This window comes from Aedes albopictus, chromosome 1 (genome assembly GCF_035046485.1).
Source record: "Aedes albopictus strain Foshan chromosome 1, AalbF5, whole genome shotgun sequence".
In the NCBI taxonomy this organism is placed as follows: Eukaryota; Metazoa; Arthropoda; class Insecta; order Diptera; family Culicidae; genus Aedes; species Aedes albopictus.
This window is the reverse complement of record NC_085136.1, coordinates 37,541,850-37,560,386: the sequence shown is the minus strand read 5'-3', so window position 1 is coordinate 37,560,386 and position 18,537 is coordinate 37,541,850. Positions and strand designations below refer to the sequence as shown.

Sequence of the window (18,537 nt, the reverse complement as noted above, 5' to 3'; positions counted from 1 at the left end):
GACCCTAATGCTATTCGGCGAACTTTCATATAAATCTACAAGGTTCAATTCATCCATACATAGTTTTTTTTGATAGAAAGCTTCTGAACTGAGATAGTATCAAGTGAATGTAACTCTTTGCATATGAATGATCCCATCCCTGCCTAAGACCCTCTACATATACCATCCTAAACTCTCCAGCGATTTCCCTGAGACTCCCTGAAACACTCCATTGAACCCCTTGGAATTCCCTTAGAAAACCTGAACCGCCCCTGGAACCCCTTTGAAATACCCTGAAAACTCTAGAAACCCCCTGAAATCCCCTGGACTATGACGTCCCTGAGAGCCACGGGATTCCCCCTTGATCCCCTGACACGCCTCTGAGACCCCGGCAGATACCCATGAGATCCCGTGAGCCTCCCTGAAATCCCATGAAATCCTTCTGAAACACACCAGAAACCCCCTGAAAATTTACTGATTATTTTTGAATCATCCTGCTTGAGATCACCTAAACCTTCCTTAACCCTAAAAGGGATACCTTCATGGCCTCAGTTTCGTCACCTCGCTGAGTGTGTTCCATCAAAGACGAGCTCTAAAAGGCGCCTGGGGTCCAATGGACCCCAGGTATCCCTTTTAGGGTTAAGATCCCCTAAAACGCCCTGAAATGATATTCCTTCAGTAGGTCGGCTCCAGAGGCCCCGAAGTGAAACTCCTTGCTTTGATATCTTCGATACCCTGGAACCCCTCGAAATGCCTTTAAAACACTGCTGGATGCTTCTGAGATCTCCTCAAACGTCTCTGAACCCCCGTCACAACACCGCTTAAATTCTCTTCAACCAAAGAATAAAAATAGAAAGAATGCCCTCTCTTGTCTTTTTCTATGTAAACGTCAAGCGACAAGACAAGCGTTTCAAGGTGGAAGCTCCATGTAACAGTGTGCGTGATTTGTCATAAGAGAAGGTGGTGTGCGTATGTTTTGGTATCCGCATACAATCAGTAACGCACACCACCGCATGAAAGTTGAACTTTCATCCGCAGATAGCGCTGCGGTAGTGTCCCCCCGAGCATCAGCGGAGTGGGCTTTCTTGATATTCTTATTCTTTGCTTCAACGCTCTTAAACTGAAACCAAAAAATGGATATTTCTAAGATATTTGTTCTAGAAATTACGAAAAAAAATGCTGTAGTGACACCCCGATAGAGTATATTTTCTTTCTTTACACCAAATCACAGACAAACAGACGTATCACTCAACCCACTTTCCATCGTTTCCCTTTTTAACAGATAATTCAAAAATTCTGTAGTTCGCAAATGCCTCGCGCATGGCGCTCGCATAGTTTTTGTTCCTGTTTGACGTTTGCTCACTACCGCCATCTACTCAGTGACTTTACGAAACACAGCGTAATTAGCATTGGGTTATTATGCTTTTGCGACGATGATTTTAATCGCATTTTGTTCCAAGTGTTACGTCTATTTGTCTGTGACCAAATGAAGAGAAGACCCTTAACTTTGATATGGTGGATGGATTATGCCTGGTTTACATTGTTCAACTGAAACGAACATTTCACTTGCTAACTTCTCAAAGATGTTCAATCCAATGGAATGATGTGTTTAGACTGAGCAAATGACTTGAGTGTTCACTTGAATGCTCTTGAATGCATCTCAGTTGCAGCATGTGTTTACATTGTTCAACTCGTGCGGAGCGTAAGTAAACTGAATTGAATTCATCTCACTGACAGATGACTTGAATTCAGCTCACATGAATCGCGGGTTTAGACGGGGCAAGTGAGACGATTTCGTTTGACTTGAATGAAAAAGTTCAACATGTTCAACTTTCGTTCAAGTCAAGTGAGTTGCTCATGTGAGATGAATGGTGGTGTTTACACGTTCAATTCGCATTCAATTGGGCATTTTCCATTGACTTGAATCAAGTCACTTGCACTGTCTAAACCAGGCATTAGTGATTCTTATTTTTTTCGATAATATGTTTTCCCGCAAACATCGTAGGAACAATAAAGTTGAGTCACAGACAAACAGACGTATCACTTGAACAAAGTGCGATTAAAATCATCGTCGCAAAAGCATATTCGCTCACGCTATTCGTTACGCTTTGTTTCGCAAACCCACTGAGTAGATGGCGGTAGTGAGCGAACGTCAATCAGGAGCAAATACGATGCGAGCGCCATGAGCGAGAGATTTGCGAACTACAGAATATTTGAACAATCCTCTATTAAATACTAGATCGTAACTCCAACTCCAAATATGTTTAATGTTTTCGCTAATCGCTGTGTACTTTTATTTTAGCGTCGCATGCACATGCGTCAGGAGAGAGAAATCCCGCGGCTAGCTCAACTCAGCTCGAACTCTCTAAAATAAAAGCTCTCATTTTTGAGTAGCGCCCATGCCGCACAGGGACTGTGTTGGAAACACACATTTTTTTAAATTGCTCGCACGCTCACATTTTTGCAAAATATCAATATTTTTCGGTATTTGAAGGTGGTTTATAAACCCAGTGAGGTTGCCATGTCGAAATTATTGCAAAATACATGCTCATATGAGCGTACGAGCAATTTTTAAAAAATGTGTGTTTCGAACACAGTCATGTGCGGCATGGATGTTTACTAAAAATGTGCAGGCCGAACACATTTTTGAGCGTAGCCGTTTTTGCGTGAATCGAACCTTGGCTTGCTCACACTTCACAGTTGGAGAACGATACGAACGGTGTGATGACATCAATGGGAAGTTTGTAGCCTCTGCTGCTCCTGGTGGATGGATAAAAAGTTCGCTTTCATTCCCTATTGGGTGCTTATTTTGCTGTCCAGCTGACGGTACAGATCTTCTACGGTGAATACGAGATTATTGCAAAAATTGACTTCCGTAGTCCCTGCTGGTTCGTCTACGGGACCCGAAAAGTGTACGATCGAAGAAAAGCGCCGAGGGAAACCTTTAGAAAAATCGAAGATATTACGTTGTAGTTTTCCTGTCTTCGATATCACCGTGTGAAAAATAGGGTGTTTTAGTGAGCATAGCAGACGATAATATCAATATCACATATTGGTGCGAGTTTTAGTTATCACGAATAGTTTTTATCTTCAGAACGGTTCTTCTACAGACAGTGGATTTTTGATAAAGAAAAAAACGATCGATAACCTCAGTAGGCTGATTCGTCTGAGCCTACTGTACCTACAGCTGCAATCGATCATCAATCAATCAATCGAGTGAAAAGAGTGCACATCAAGAAGATCCTCCCCCAAACTATGAGTGAAAGTGGCTAGCTCGTCTTATTCAGCTTTGAATCTAGGTAGGCCTATCGTGCACGAGACCGAGTGAGGTGTGTTATATTTTTGCACAGCAGCCCCCCCCCCGTCGTCGTCATCGTGGTATGTTGTGAAAAATTTTGTACACTAGAATCTCAATTTACGCCCAGAACGAGGAAGCTTTATATGCGCATTGAAAAGGTGTCATTTTGTAAAGGACAAGTTTAACATTGACATTTATTATTTTTTTTTTCAAATAGATAAATATTTAGTAACTATAAAGTAAATCTTAAACTGTTTATGCAGCACAATAAAATAAAAATCATAGTGTACTCACATTTTCTTGTTCTTCAGGAATAAACGTAACCCGTGATCTCATATTGAAAACCACTAAGCATTGTAACACCATTACTGTAGTTGGAATACACACACGAAGCATAACAGTTATGTTAGTTACTAAACAAAAATTAGTATTTTAAATTCATGAGAAATTCAGGTGACCCTCACCTAAAATTGGGAAACATTGAATTCAACAACATTGCTGGTAGGACCCCAATAAGAAACTTTCAGATTCGCAATATATTGAATGTTTAAATTTATATTTCATTTCTTGCTTTATATTTGTGAATACATGTTTATAATTCATTGTTCAAAAATACCTAGACTTCCTTTTAAGTCCTAGAAGCGTGACTTGAGGGAGTGAATCCCAAATACAATGCGTAAACTACGGGGCGTAAACTTTATTGTAAATAAAGTGAGCGTAAATTGAGGTTCCAGTGCACCCCAGAGTGCTTTGACTGCCGTGAACCAGCAATAAAAGTGAGAAAAACGCACACCATTAAAACGGAAGAAAATAACATTAGAAGCAGGACGACGACGTCCGTCGGTGAGAAGTTTGTTGTGTAGTGAAGCAATCCATTTCCGGTAGTTCGAAGGGGTGTGCGATGAAACCGTGAAGGTTGCCATGTAGACATGTGATATTGGTGGTGATTATTCATGAAGCAACATACATAGTGATCACTGTTGATAGGTTGCGGTCGAACTGTGGTAGAAAGTCTGCCCGATGATAGTGAACCATAACAACAGCATATAAACAAAGTTTTGATAAAAGTACGAAAACCTATGCTCTGGTTGGAAGCTTTGCCTGTGTGTGGGAAAGACCAAAGCTTGCACCAACACTGCAGAACCTGAGGCAACTACAGGGAGTAACGGAGCGATCTTTACGACTATCGAACTGGTGAGTGAATAAGTTTTATTGTATTTATTTGTATTGCATAAAATTAACATTTTATAAGGAATAGGGTCTCCAGTTAGCCTAGTGGTTAAAGCTATGGATCGCCAGTCCGGAGAAGGCGGAACAATGCTAAGTTGAAGCGAGGCAGGCCAAGTTCTAGCACAGAGAACAGACCGTTTAAGCTCGAACAAAAATACGTCAAAATCGTGTGTAAAGGATTTAGGTGTAGCTCAACGCCACCAACGGAGACTGCCCCAAATATAAAGTCGATTTGACCCCACGATGGCAGTGTTCATCGTTAAAATACACTAGCCCACAAAGCGACACGAGCGCCAAACGGCCAAAAACGGCGAGCACTGGAAACAAATATGACAACACAACAATGTAAGGGATGGGACGCTAGCGCCGCGCAACGGGAGCATAACCACATACTCCGATATGACCGTTACAAAGTTTTACACAAGGCAGAAAGCGAAGATAGACGTCTGTTCTCTGTGATTCTAGTGCGGACGTAGAGCCATAAAGAAGAAGAAGGAATTATGAAGTATCGGATTTGATAGATATATACTCTATACTTGATATATATTATACTCCAATGCACAATGACGTCATGAAGAAAACGTTTTCTTTTTGTCCTACTGACAATTAGAAAACAACAGGTCCAATACCTGTCAAATTTGGCAGATACCGGTCCTGTTGTTTTCAAATTCTCTTGAAGAGCATAATGAACCGTTTCCTTCCCACGACTTTGAACGACTAGGGTAATTGTTCCCATCGTTGTGAAAGTACCTAATGTTGCGGTAATGACAATTGAGCACTTTTTCGACTGAAATGTTACCAAAAGGTATTTTTAATAGATGTATGGTGCTTGAATTATGAAATTGCACCATTTGTTTGCTTAAGATTTGCCCAAAAACCTGTTTAAAAAAAATATTGTCCTTAATGTGTTTGCTGCTGTGTTCCTATTGTTGTGGTAGTGTTCCTAATGTTGCGGTACCCCATATGATTTCAATGGGATACCGCAACAATAGGAACAAATACCGCAACATTAGGAACACAATGTTCTTTCAGATAAAAACAAATAAAATGCTCATAACAACATCAAAGTGGCAATATTTCATTGTTTTCCCGTGTAGATTAAGGATGGATTTTATTATTTTCAATTCAATCCATGTAAAAAGTTTGCTTGGGGCGACACAATTGTGGTTTAAACATGAGCCCAGTGCTTAACTCCTCCATGATCGGATCAATTACCCTATATTCCAAAAAAGCGTTTCCGAAAAAAGTGCTTTAACAAAACTGCCCCCGCTCGCATAACAGTCCCATTTGCAAAAAGTAGGAATTGAAAAAACGGCATTTGAAGTTTGAAAACTTGTTTCCATGTAAAACTTTGAGAAATCGCCAAAATTTGAAAAATATTTCGATCATTTCGAGACTTTCACAGATTGCTTTGCACATGAATATATAACTGTAAAAAATAATACAATCACTACAAAGTTGTTCAGTTTGGTGTTACGTAACACAAAAATCCATGATGGGACTGTTATGCGGGTACTTTTGATATGGGATGCTCATAACTTGGTATTTTTTTACACATTGACATAAAAATTCGTCATTTTTATTGTTGTTTTTGGAAGTACATAAAAAATGATAACTATTCATAACATTAACTTAAAAGTGATGAAAAGTCAAATGGGACTGTTATGCGAGTAGGGGCAGGAAGGTTATTAGCCAAATTTTTCAAAATCAACGAACAAATATTTACTAGTAAATCAATAGTTTTTTGATTGTTTATCAATAGTTCCACTGTAAAAAAATATCGAAAAGCGGACGTCAAACAAACCGAATCAGTTTTGAAACGGATTTGTATGCGAACGGTTGTGTGTGTTGTCTTTCGGTGTTAATCGCGAGTGTTGAACAGCGGAAATTCCGGAATTCGCATTCGATTTCGATTTCGGAATTCACGACAAGTTGTTCCTGGGATTTCTAGCAGAGTTCTTCCCAGGATTTCTACGAGATTTTTTCACGGGTCAGGAGTGCCTGGTATTTCTTTCAGAGGTTTCCCCGGTATGCTTCCTGAGAATTCTCCGGCATTTCTTCTGAATTTCCTCGTGGGGTTTCACCCGTAATTCCTCCTGGAGTTTCTCTTAGAGATTTTTTTATGTGCCCAAAGGTTTTTTTTTTTCAAATCTCCCAGCTTTTTCCCGAAGTTCCTCTCGGAATTTCTCCAATAGGTCTTTACGGAGTTTCTTGCAAGATTTCACCTGAATTCCTTTCCATATTTCGCCGGAAAATTCGAACTATAAGTTTTGTAGGTTAGCCCAGGAAGTATTCCGAGAAAATCCCTGCAAGAACTTCGGCAGCAAGTATTGAAGACTTTCCAAAAGTGACACTCAGAATCTCTGGACAATTTTCGGTATGGATTCCGGGAAGAACTCAGGGAGTAATCTCGAGAATATCTCAGAAAAATAATCTCAGGATGATTACTGTTAGAAATCCTGTAAACAACTACGAGGAAAAGCCTGGTTAAACCTCTGAAACAAATTGCGGGAAGAAAGAACTCAATGTGAAATATCAGCAATAGCCTCTGCAGAAATCTCAAAATGCATTCCTGAAGAAACCCCGGAAAAAATGGAGAAAGTCAAGGATAAATCCAGAAAAAAAACTCTGAGAGGAATCCCAGGAGCACCGGAAAAAAAGTCTCGGGAGAATCTACCATAGAGATCTCAAAAACTGCACATTTAGTCTAGTCTAGTCTAGTCTACACATACACAGCCATTCATTGAAAGAATCCTGGAAAATGATAGAATCGACAACTTCTATCATTTTTCTTGTCATTATTAATGATTGCAGTACATCATAGATGAATTACAAGCATTAAAGCGGCCAGGCCTACTGTGCAGCGTTATTGATTCAACAAAGAAGCCATTGCACTAAGGGCCAGAATCGCAATCTAGCGGAACTAAATCAATTACTCCTAAACGAAGCATTTCCGACACATAGTCTCTTCGACAAAGTTGTTTGACATCAGCAGGGGCATCTATTTCTTAGAATGTAGTAATTCGCAACTCGTCCACATAGGTGGCGCCACCATCTAACTTCTTTGTTTTACGTTCTAGAGACTTGGCGTCTTCGGCAAAGTTGTTTATATTGGCAAAATAAACAACTATTTCTCAGACGTCAAAATTCCACAGCCTACTGTGAAATAATAAAAGTAGTTCATAGTATTGTATCAAAATGTGTTTTATTGTTATTTTTTATTAATATAATCTAGTTTATATGCAATAATTCGAAAACAGTAGGCCGTGGAATTTTGACGTCTAGGAAAGAGTTGTTTATTTAGTCAAAATGAACAACTTTTTCGAAGACATAAACTCTCTAATGTGTAAGAGTAAAAAGTTACATGCTGACATTACTGATATTTATACGGTTACTAAAAAGCTATTATCTCAAAAACACCAAAAAATACCTCTCCAAATTTTTGGCAGCATGTTCACCTAGTATTGCTTCGTATTTGCTGAAAATTTGATGTTGCGATTTTGTGCGCTTTGTGAGATATTGAGGCTTGAAATGCACACTGTTTTTTTCGAATTTGTATTTTTATTTTAAATTTTTAATTATAATATTCAACATATTCCCGTACAATGTGATTGGCTTGACACATATACATTAGGAAAAAATTTAACCTCTCATAGTTTCTGGTGAAAATGTCAAAATTAGCTTAAAAAACTGTTTTTTCATTGATTAGTTTTTATTTTTTAAATAACTTAAAAACAGTAGGCTGTGGAATTTTGACGTCTGAGAAAGAGTTGTTTATTTTGCCAAAATAAACAACTTTGCCGAAGATGCCAAGTCTCTAGGACGTAAAACAAAGAAGTTAGATGGTGGCGCCACCTATGCGGACGAGTTGCGAACTACTACATTCTAAGAAATAGATGCCCCTGCTGATGTCAAACAACTTTGTCGAAGACACTATGTATCGGAAATGCTTCGTTTAGGAGTAATTAATTTAGTTCCGCTAGATTGCGATTCTGGCCCTTAGTGCATTGAGTGGGGACATCTCGTACCAACTAGAGATCTCAAAAACTGCACATTTAGAGCACCTTTACCGGTGCGCGACTAAACTAAATTACATAGCGCAGTATCATAGCGCTATACCTTATCGGGGGCTACTAACCGGGCTAGTAAAATAGCAGCGAGGCTTTCGGGAAACATCGGGCGCACAAATTTAGGCGCCCGATAGTAGCGCGGGAAACGATTGCTATTTCAAATATGTCAAAAGTGATGTATTGTTTTTATTTGCGTGTTTCGAACGAAACGCACCAGTGGTAAGCAACAAATTTTGTATTCACTTGCAGTTAGATAAAATCTGCGAATATCACAAGCGAAAATGTCCAGGAGTACCCGTCGCAGCGTTCGGGTGAGAGAAGTGCTGGAAGAATCAAAAGAAAATATAACTCCCAAAGAATTTAGGAGATTCCTCCCAAAGAATCTAGGAGATTCCTCCTAGAATTCCTTCGAAGATTCCCCTAGAAATTCATCCGAAAATTCCTCAGGTGAATTCCCCGAGGAATTTCCGTGAGGATTCCCTGGAGAAATGCCTGGAGCAATCCTCGGGGAATAGCCGGAAGGAATCCCCGGAGGAATTCCTAAAAAACCCACGGAGGAATTTCCTGAAGAAACATCCGAATAAAATTCTGAATGAACCCCCGGAGGAATTCCTGGAGAAACTCCTGGAGAATTCCTGGAGAAAATCTTGGAAAATTTCCCGGAGGAGTCCTCGGAGGAATTCCTGGAAGAATCCTCGGAGGAATCCTCAGTGAAATTCCTGGAGGAATCCTCGGAGGAATTCCCGAAGAAATTCTCGGAGGAATCCTCGGAGGAATTCCCGGAGGAATTCTCGGCGGAATTTCCGGAGGAATTCTTGAAGGAATTCCCGGAGGATTCCTTGAAGGAATTCCCGGAGGTATTCCTGGAGAAATTCCCGGAGGTATTCCTGGAGGAATTCCCGAAGGTATTCCTGGAGGAATTCCTGGAGGAATTCCTGGAGGAATTCCCGGAGGAATCCCTGGAGGAATTCCCGGAGGAAGCCCTGGAGGAATTCCTGGAAGAATTCTCGGAGGAATTCCTGGAAGAATTTTTGGAGGAATCCTCGGCGGAATGCTCGGAGGAATCCTCGGAGGAATTCCCGGAGGAATACTTGAAGGAATTCCCGGAGGAATACTTGAAGGAATTCCCGGAGGAATCATCGGAGGAATTCTGTGAGTAATCCCCGAAGGAATTCCTAGTAGAAACCCTGGAGAAATTCCTGAATGAATTCCCGGAGGAACTCTTGGAGGAATTCACAGAGAAATTCAAGGAGGAATCCTGAAAAGAATGAGAAGTCCCAGTAGAAATTTTAGGTAAAATCCCGGAAGAGACTCCTGGGGAAATCTTAGTACGTATTGCTCGAGGATACTCAGTAAAAATTCATGCTAGTATATCAGAGGGAATTCCTGGGGAATCCCAGAAGACATTCTTCCAAAATAGGTTTTCAAAATATTTTGTTTATACCGCAACAGTATTTGGCAACGACCGGTACGCAATCCGGTAACTAAATATAGTAGCGACCGGTGTGGAAATGAGTAACTAAACTAAAATGACAACTCTGTGGGCAATCATTTTACTCACCCAGATAGTAGCCCCCGGTAAACTTGCTCTTAAAAAAAAATCCCGCGTGAAAGAAGCGATATTTTTTTTTTCGGGAGGAGCTGCTGCAGAAAATTTAGAGCTCTGACAGAAATCTCAAGAGGAACAGCGGAAGGAATCTCGGAAAATTATTCAAGAGAAATCCCGTCTGAACAGCGTCTGAGAAATATCCTGAGAGAAAATCCTGTAGAGATCCCGAGATAAATTCTACGAAAAAATCTTTCGGTAAAACGTGGGAGGAATGTCAGGAAAAATCCCGCGGGGACAAATAACGGGAAAAACTGTATTGAAAATTTTGAAGGATCCTCGTAAAAACCTCAGGAGACATCGGTGGTAATTCAGAAACCCTGGAAGTTTCTCAAGAAGGAATCCCGGAAAGAATTGCTCGAATAATTGGAAAAATGCCGGAAGAATCTCAGAGAGTAATTCTAGAAGAAAATCAAAGAAAATTGCCGTCAAAATTTCGGCTGTTCTTGAAAAAACTTACAACTAAGTACTTTTTTAACATGGAAGCAAGCGGGAACGACCCAACATAATCATCGATCCCACAGAAAAACAGATGTAACACTGGTAAAACTTCCATCGACCACGCTTTTAACGATCTTTTATAATCTTTTTATAGTTGTGTCCGGTTGTGAAGGACAATGCGTGCGAAATGTTTTTCTTTGCGTCTGCAGCATTGGCGTAGCTAGGACTTTTTTCTGAAATGGACTTAGCGGGGGGGGGGGGGGCTGACATGAGATGACTTTTAAGCGGCATGGACGCCCGATATGTGAATATGCAAATCGGTATTGCAGTTTTGAGGAATTTATTTATCTAGAGATTTCACCAGACATTTCTTCGGAGATTTATCCTGGAATATCTTTAGAGGTTCCTCTAGTAATTGTTCTACTGCTTTCTTCGAGTTTTCCTTCAGGATCCTTTACGGTATTTCTACAGGAATTTACCCATATATTTTTTCCAGAATTCCATTAGAGATTGCTCCAATAATTCCATCTCGAAAATGATCTCGAATTATTCCAAGTATTTTTGCAGAAATGTTTTCCATAAATTCGTTCAGAAAATTTTACTAGAGATTATTCAAACATTAATCTATGAATTGCTTAAAAATATTGTAAAAAATCCTTTAGGAGTTCATCCTAGTATTTCTTCAATAATTCGTCCAGAAATGGATTTCTTCAGAATTTTTATCCAGGGATTCCTACAGAAAATCGTTAAGAAAGCTCTCCAGAGATTCCCCAAGAATTTCTCATGGGATTGCTTTCGGGATTCCTCATGAGTTATCTTCAGAACTTCCTTCAAAAATTCCTCCAGGTATTCACCCGGAAATTCCTTCTGTGATTCTTTCAGGAACAACTTCCGGGATTATTTTAAAAATGCCTCCAAAAACTCTTCTTGGGATTCCTTCAGGAATTCCTCGTGAAATTCTTTTAAAAACTCTTCCAGGAATTAATCCAGGCCTTCCTTCAGGAACTATTCAGAGATTACCTTAGGAATTCCTCTTGGGATTCCTTCCGAGATTCCTTGTGGGGTTTCTTCAGGAACTTATTCAGGGATTCCTTCAGCAACTGCTAGAAGGATTCCCCCAAGAGCTCCTCTACGTACTCTTTTAAGGATTCCTCTAGAATTTACTCAGCAATTTCTTCAGTACTTCCTCCTGGGATTTCTTTAGAAACTCCTCCTGGAATTCCCTCTGGAATTGCTCCTTAGATTCCTTCAGGAATTCTTCCTGGGATTCCTCTAAGAATTTCTCAAGGCATTTCGCCAGACATTCTGCCAGGAATCCTCTGCAGGGGTTCCTCTAAATATTCCTAGAGGGATTCGTCTAGAAATTCTTACAGGAATTCATTTAGAATTCCTCAAAAGTTTTCTCCATAGAGATACCTCGAGGAACTCCTCTAGAGATTCCTCCAGGAATTCTTCCGTTGATTCCTCCAGGATTTTTTCCAGGGATTCCCCCTGAAAGTGCTTCAGTGATTCATCAAGGAAATCCTCCTGGAATTTCTCTAGCGATTCCTAATAGAATTCCTGCAGGGCTTCCTCCAGCAATTGGGTTCTTTAGGGGTGTCCAGAAAATTCCATAATCGGAATCTCCGTCCAAAAAATAGTCGAAATCCAAAATTTCATCATTTTTGGTGCCCGGGAGCTATTTTAAAAATGCATTTCAGGTTTGTATGGGGATATTTTTTGTTCGGGATGAACTGTCATCCTATCTAAAAAAATAAAAACTATTTTGGTTATTTAACCATCAAAACAAAGATATTGGAATGCTATAACATCACGTTATACTCAGAAAAATGAGCTCTTTCTATTAGGATATAGAAAATAGCAATATTTTTTTCACTAAACAATCCAATTCCTTTAAAGTTTTCTCATGGAATTTCTCTAGAGATTTCTCCAAAAATTCCTACAGAAATATCTCCAGGAATTTCTCAAGGTTTTCTCCAGGATTCCCTCAGGTATTCCTCCGGGATTTCATTAAGGGACTCCTTTTGGTATACTTTCAAGAGCTCCATCAGGAATTACCCCAGGGATTCCTTCAGAAATTCCTCCAGGAATTGATCCAGGAATTCCTCCAGGATTTTTTTTTCAGAAATTACTTCAACAATTTCTCCAGGGATTATTTCCAAAATTCCTCCAGAAATGTATCCAGGTATTCCTCCAGGAGTTCTTCCTGAAGTTCCTCCAGGATTTCATCCAGGGCCTCTTCTAGGAATTCCACCAAGAATTTCTCCGAAAATTACCTCAGGTATTTCTTCAGGAAATCCTCCAGGAATTTGTCCAGGAATTGATCCAGGATTTCCTTCGGAAATTCGTACAGCAATCCCTCCCGGAATTTCTCCAGGAAATTCTCCAGGGACTCTCCAATTTCTTTCTTCAAATTCTTTTATGAAAATTTTCAGGAATTCCTTCAGGATTTTTTCAGGGATTTTTTCGGAAATTCTGTCACGGTTTCCTCTAGGAATTTATCCAGGAATTTTTCCTCCAGGGATTCCTCCACAAATTTCACCAGGAATTTGCCAGGAATTCCTTTAGGGATTCCTCTAAGGATACTTCCAGAGATTACTTCAGATGCTCCTCCTAGAATTTATCCAGAAATTGCTATGGGAATTGCTCTAGAAATTTCTTCAGAAATTTCTCCAGAGGTTCCTCCCATAATTTGTCTAGAGATTCCTTCATGAATTCATTCTGGGATTCCTCCAGGAATTCTCCCAGGGATAGTTCCACGAAATTTTTCAAAGAATTTTCCTCCCGAAATTGCTTCAGGGAATCATCCAGGAATTCCTCCCGGGATTTGTTCAAGAATTCCCCTGGGATTCTTTCAAGAATTTCTCCAGAAATTTAACTTAGTATTCCTCCAGTACTTTTCATCAGAAATTTCTCCAGCGATTCCTCCCAGAGTTCTTCTAGGGAATTTGTCCAGAGTTGTCTAGGGATTTGTCCAGAAGTTCCTCCAGAAATTGCTTCGGGGAATCATCCAGGAATTCCTACCGTTTTTTTATAGAATTCCCCCTTGGATTCTTCCAAGAATTTTTCCACAAATTTAACTAAGTATTCCTCCAGGAATTCCTCAAGAGGTTTCTTCAGAAATTTCTTCAGCGATTCCTCCCAGAGCTCCCCTAGGGAATCCTTCAGGAATTCATTCTGGAATTTCTCGAGGGAGTCCTCCAGGTATTCCTGTAGGAATTCCATTAAGAATTCCTCCACGAATTCATTCAGTGATTCCCCCAGGGATTTCTCTATGAATTCATCTAGGGATTGCTCCGGATACTCTTCCAGAGATTCCTCCCAGAATTTTTGTAGCAATTCCACCAGGAATTCATCCAGGGATTTTTTCGGGCATTCGTCCAGGAAATCCTCCAGTTCGGCACCAACATTTCAAAAGGGCGTAACAACATCTGTGGATCGTATTTCAATGCCGCCATGAAAATCACCGCCAGTATAGGAAAGAAGAGCAATTTCTCTGTCTAGTAATGTTTGTGAGTTTCGTGGGAAACTTCAAATATGACCCACAGATGTGAAAGAGTGGTTTGTTTCAAAATGCAGTTACGCCCTTTTGAAATGTTGGTGCCGAGTTATTCCTTCAGAAATTTCACCAGGGATTCCTTCAAGAATTCCTTTAGCGATATCTCCAGGAATTCCTTCTGGTGTATTTTCAGAAATTCTTCCCAGGAATTTGTCCATAAGCTTTTCCAGGATTTCCTCTTAGGATTCCTCTAGGAATTGTTTCAGGGATTTCTCCAGGAACTCCTCCAGAGATTTCATCAAGAATTCTTCTAGAAATTCCTTCAGGATTTCGAACAAAAATTCTTACAGGGTTTACTCCAGGCATACCTGCAGAAATTCCTCTAGGGATTTCTCCAGGTATTCCTCCAGGGATTGCTGCGGGAGTTCCAGGATTACCTGCAGATTTTTTGAAGGATTTCTAGAGGAATCCCTCCAGCGATTTGTATTGGAATTCTTTAAGATAATTTTAGAGGGATAGAGGAGCCAGGATTCTCCAAAAAGTCATCCAGGAATGCTTTCACAATTATCTCCGAGAAATCTTTCAGGAGCTCATCCACAGTTTTGTTCAGAAATCCATCCATAAATTCCTTAAAGAGTACTCCCTGCAGCTTCTTCAGAAATTCGTCCTGCGATTCTTTCAGGAATGTATTCTGCGATTTTTTCACAATCACCGTGACTTACTTTAACCCTAGTAGGATGCCGGGGTCAATATGACCCAGACAGGCACGCTGAACGTGCACTACACCATCGTGGGCCGAAAAAACCTAACATCTTAGGAGGGTGAAACATATAAGTACTTACATGCTAGAAGCGCGCTCAGACATTTCTTCCGGAAATCCTTCAGGAATTCACCCACAGAAGACGATGTCAGAATTCTCCCAAAGTTTCTTCCCGGAATTTCTCTAGAAAATGCACCACAAATTCCTTCTTAAATTTCTCCAGACATTTCTTTTTGAAGACATCCCAGCTATTCGTCCAGGAATGCCTTCAGGTGAATTCAAGGTTTTTTCTAAGAATTCCATCATTCGCGGAAGGCATTCAATAGACATGTGCTTCTAGCTGTAAGGTACCTCGAGAATCATATGTAACAAAACATTGAACAGAACAAAGAAAAAAGTACAAATCACTGTTCCGGAGGAGAGGAACACAACACCATTCCTATCGTTCATAGTACCAGAGCTAGGGAAACACTTCTTCCGGTAACGAAACCGTTTAAACTCAATCGATCAACAATCTGCAGTCCCATTAAAAACAAAAATCATGGCCAATACCTTCGCACAAAACAGACTGATCGAAATGTTTTTCGTTGCGGCGGAGAAGGAACCAGTTTCGTTTGCCGCATTTTTGCACACATAAATCTAATCGTTTAGCAGCGTTCTGCTAAGCCATCTAGCCAGCCAGCGTGCTCGACCCGCGAGGTACATACGATCTCACGACGACTTGGCGAAAATTTCCAGTCAGCATCGGTTGTTTTGTTATTGATGCTATCATCGTACATATACAGTTGCTGCTGTCTCACTCCTTCGTGTACCGTGTCCGTGTGGCATTCGTGGTATACCTAGGTATACGATTTCGCGAATTCGCAAATATACCAAGTCACATGGCCCTCTAGTGGTAGATATCAAGCGCTTCACTGGTACACGGTCTATGACGGTCTTTCTATGGTGAGGTTTGACACATACTTACTGCCTGCAAGTTGTCATCAGTGGCGTAGGCGGAGATAACAAGAACGGCCGTACGAATTTGGGATTTAGGTCAACATGAACTTTGATGATATGTTTGGTCAAGGAACCAAAGTCTGACAGCTCCATCATTAGAGTAGATGCACCTTCGTGAATATCCAACGCCATGGAATTATCTCATATGCTAGTTGAAATCAAACAGGTACGACCATGTGCTCGTCGAGTACTTAGGGAACGTTCAAAAATTACGTCCATTATTTGGGGGAGGGGGGGGGGGGTCTAGGAAAGTGTGACAGTACGTGTATTAGGTATAGGAAAATAGCGTGACAGAGGGGGGAGGGGGGGTCTAGAAATCCCAAAAAACGATGGACGTAATAAATGAACCTTCCCTTAGTACTCACCCACCACGAGGAGGTGTTGTTGATATATCATATTCTATGCCGTGCCGGTTCATAATCGTAGGCTACGGCTACGGATGCCGTGCACTGCCGCCGTGGACCGTGGTATGCGCTAGGAGCGGTGTATGGGGCTGCTATAATAAAATCCATTTGTATTCTTGGAAGTGGCTCGATACTTCTTAAACACAGCCGGCGACCGACTGCTACGGTAGCGACGCGACGATTTCATTTCAGTTTATAGCTATCCGCGTGCGCAGTCAGCTGAGCGTTCGTTAGATCGCCGATCGCCCATCTCCCGAACTTGAAAAGACGTTCTATTACACACTGACTGGCTGCAACTGCATGCAGATAAAAAGGTTTCACTTTCACGATCCGATCTTCATCTGATGGAGTCATCCGCGAGTGGTACGGGATTGTAATTGCAGTGCAGTGCAGTGACGCGTCGTCGCCGCGAGTGTTCAAGAGTGTGGATCCGTCGACACCGCGAAGCTGTTGTAAGCGGCACCACGTAGGTATACTCCGTCCGTACCTACAGCCACACGCGGATCAAGTGATTTGAACTGTAATTGCAGTCGAGGGCCGTTGTTTATGCCGGATCCCCCAGTATAGGTATAGGAATAACCGCGCCTTTGTGGACTGCGGGCACGACTGCAAGTTCAAAACAACGCAGCAATTAGCTTGCAAATTGTTGTGAAAATAAAGAGGTAGGGAAATTTTCCGAGTTATTAATCGCTCGCAATGACGGAGATGATTGGAGAATTGTTGTGTGTAGTTAGAAGTCGGTTTGCTGGTTTGGATGGCGCGACGCGACGGTTCAGTGTACTGGTAATGTGATGATTTCACTTTCATCGTTCGATCGATTGATCGGAAGGACTGTATACGATCTTGCGATTAGGTAATATCGATGATCTGATCGATTCGATGAGCTGATTAGCGACATTCGAGTGTTGTCGTTGAAATTGTTGGTAACGATTTGAGTCAATATGTTTAATAGTATTTTGCCACATGATGTTGACGCTGCCATCAAATTAGTGATTAGAATACAACATATTTATGGACTTTGTTACTGTTAAGGTCCCATTGGACGTGACAAATATTTGGCCAAACAGGCCCAACAAATGACCAACACAAAATGAATCATAGCAACCTTGGATAAATGTCGGATTTCAATGACAAATATTTGGCAAAATGACAGTCTAATGGCACTTTTACACTTCTTTTAAATCTCTTTACATGGTGATTTCTTGACGATTGGCCTGACGCGAGCTGCTGATATTTTATAAAATCTCCGCATATCGTTCCGATTCATACTTTTTGTGTATCACACTTCTCTTGTGCGGCATTATGTCATTGGGGTATATATTTCGCTTCTTTCCACTCTCAAATGAATCGTATTCTAGTAGCTGCATGACAACAGAAGTTTTACTTGAACTTCCAAAACGTACTCATCCTGTAAAATCATCGTGCCGCGAGCCGAAATATCCTGGGATAAGCATGGGAGTCTCTTAACGGACCAAGTTAGGTGATTGAAAGGTGAAAGCAACATTTTGAAGAACACCAGAAGATTGGTTGATGAATACCAGCGGATAAAAAGACTACGTGTGTAAATTTAGGTACCGTCTAACAACTCAAGAACAATAAGGCAGCTGGTAAGGATGGTATAACACCAGGATCTGGAAATCGGAGCAGTTACAAGAGGAGAGGAAGAATGTGGTATCTACAAAAAAGGAGACAAGTTAGAGTGTGCCACATACAAAATGTTATTCTAGAAGATCATCTTTCGATACGATATCTATCATCTATATCTATAACGAATGAGTTCGAGGGAAGTTAACAATCTGGTTTCATTGATGGGCGGTCACCAGATCATTACCGAATATCCAGAAAAGTCGCGATCCCCACGCATCACCTGTTCGTTGATTTTAAGGCGGCATGCGACAGTATCGGACGCCAAAGAAGTAATAGTGTTGGTAATAGCGCGAGTATTCAGCAAGATCATGTTGAGGTTTCATCAATGAGCGTAAGATTTTTTCTTAAAATTATGTTGAAGTTGTTTAACATTTTTTGAGGAATTACATCAGGTTAAATCCTTTAGGAATTCCTTCAAAGCTTTGCCGTTTTCTTTAAAAAAAATCTTGCTTGAATAATAATTTCTCTTCAAGAATCGTTCAAGTGGTTAATACAAGGGTGTCATTCAGTATTTCTCTAAACACTCCTTCAGGAATTCTTACAGTCTCCGAGGATGTTTTGAAAAGTACATCAGAGTACTTCAAAAGATTCTTGCAAAGGCTTC

At 40.7% G+C, this 18,537-nt stretch overlaps 1 protein-coding gene across 6 annotated transcripts in view; it reads left to right on the top strand.

Annotated features, from left to right (window-relative positions):
• Positions 1–2,690: 2,690 nt before the first annotated feature.
• LOC109428574 (uncharacterized) overlaps positions 2,691–18,537 on the top strand; it is a 64,468-nt gene continuing 48,621 nt past the window's right edge. Inside the window, exons 1-2 of one of the 6 annotated variants that reach the window (XM_062844380.1) lie at positions 2,706–2,805; positions 3,898–4,471. The gene's annotated coding sequence lies outside the window, so the exon portion shown is untranslated. Of the gene's footprint in view, positions 2,806–3,897; positions 4,472–16,475; positions 16,949–18,537 lie in introns of those variants that run through there. The other 5 variants (XM_062844383.1, XM_029856794.2, XM_062844381.1 and 2 more) reach the window with 5 other exon arrangements.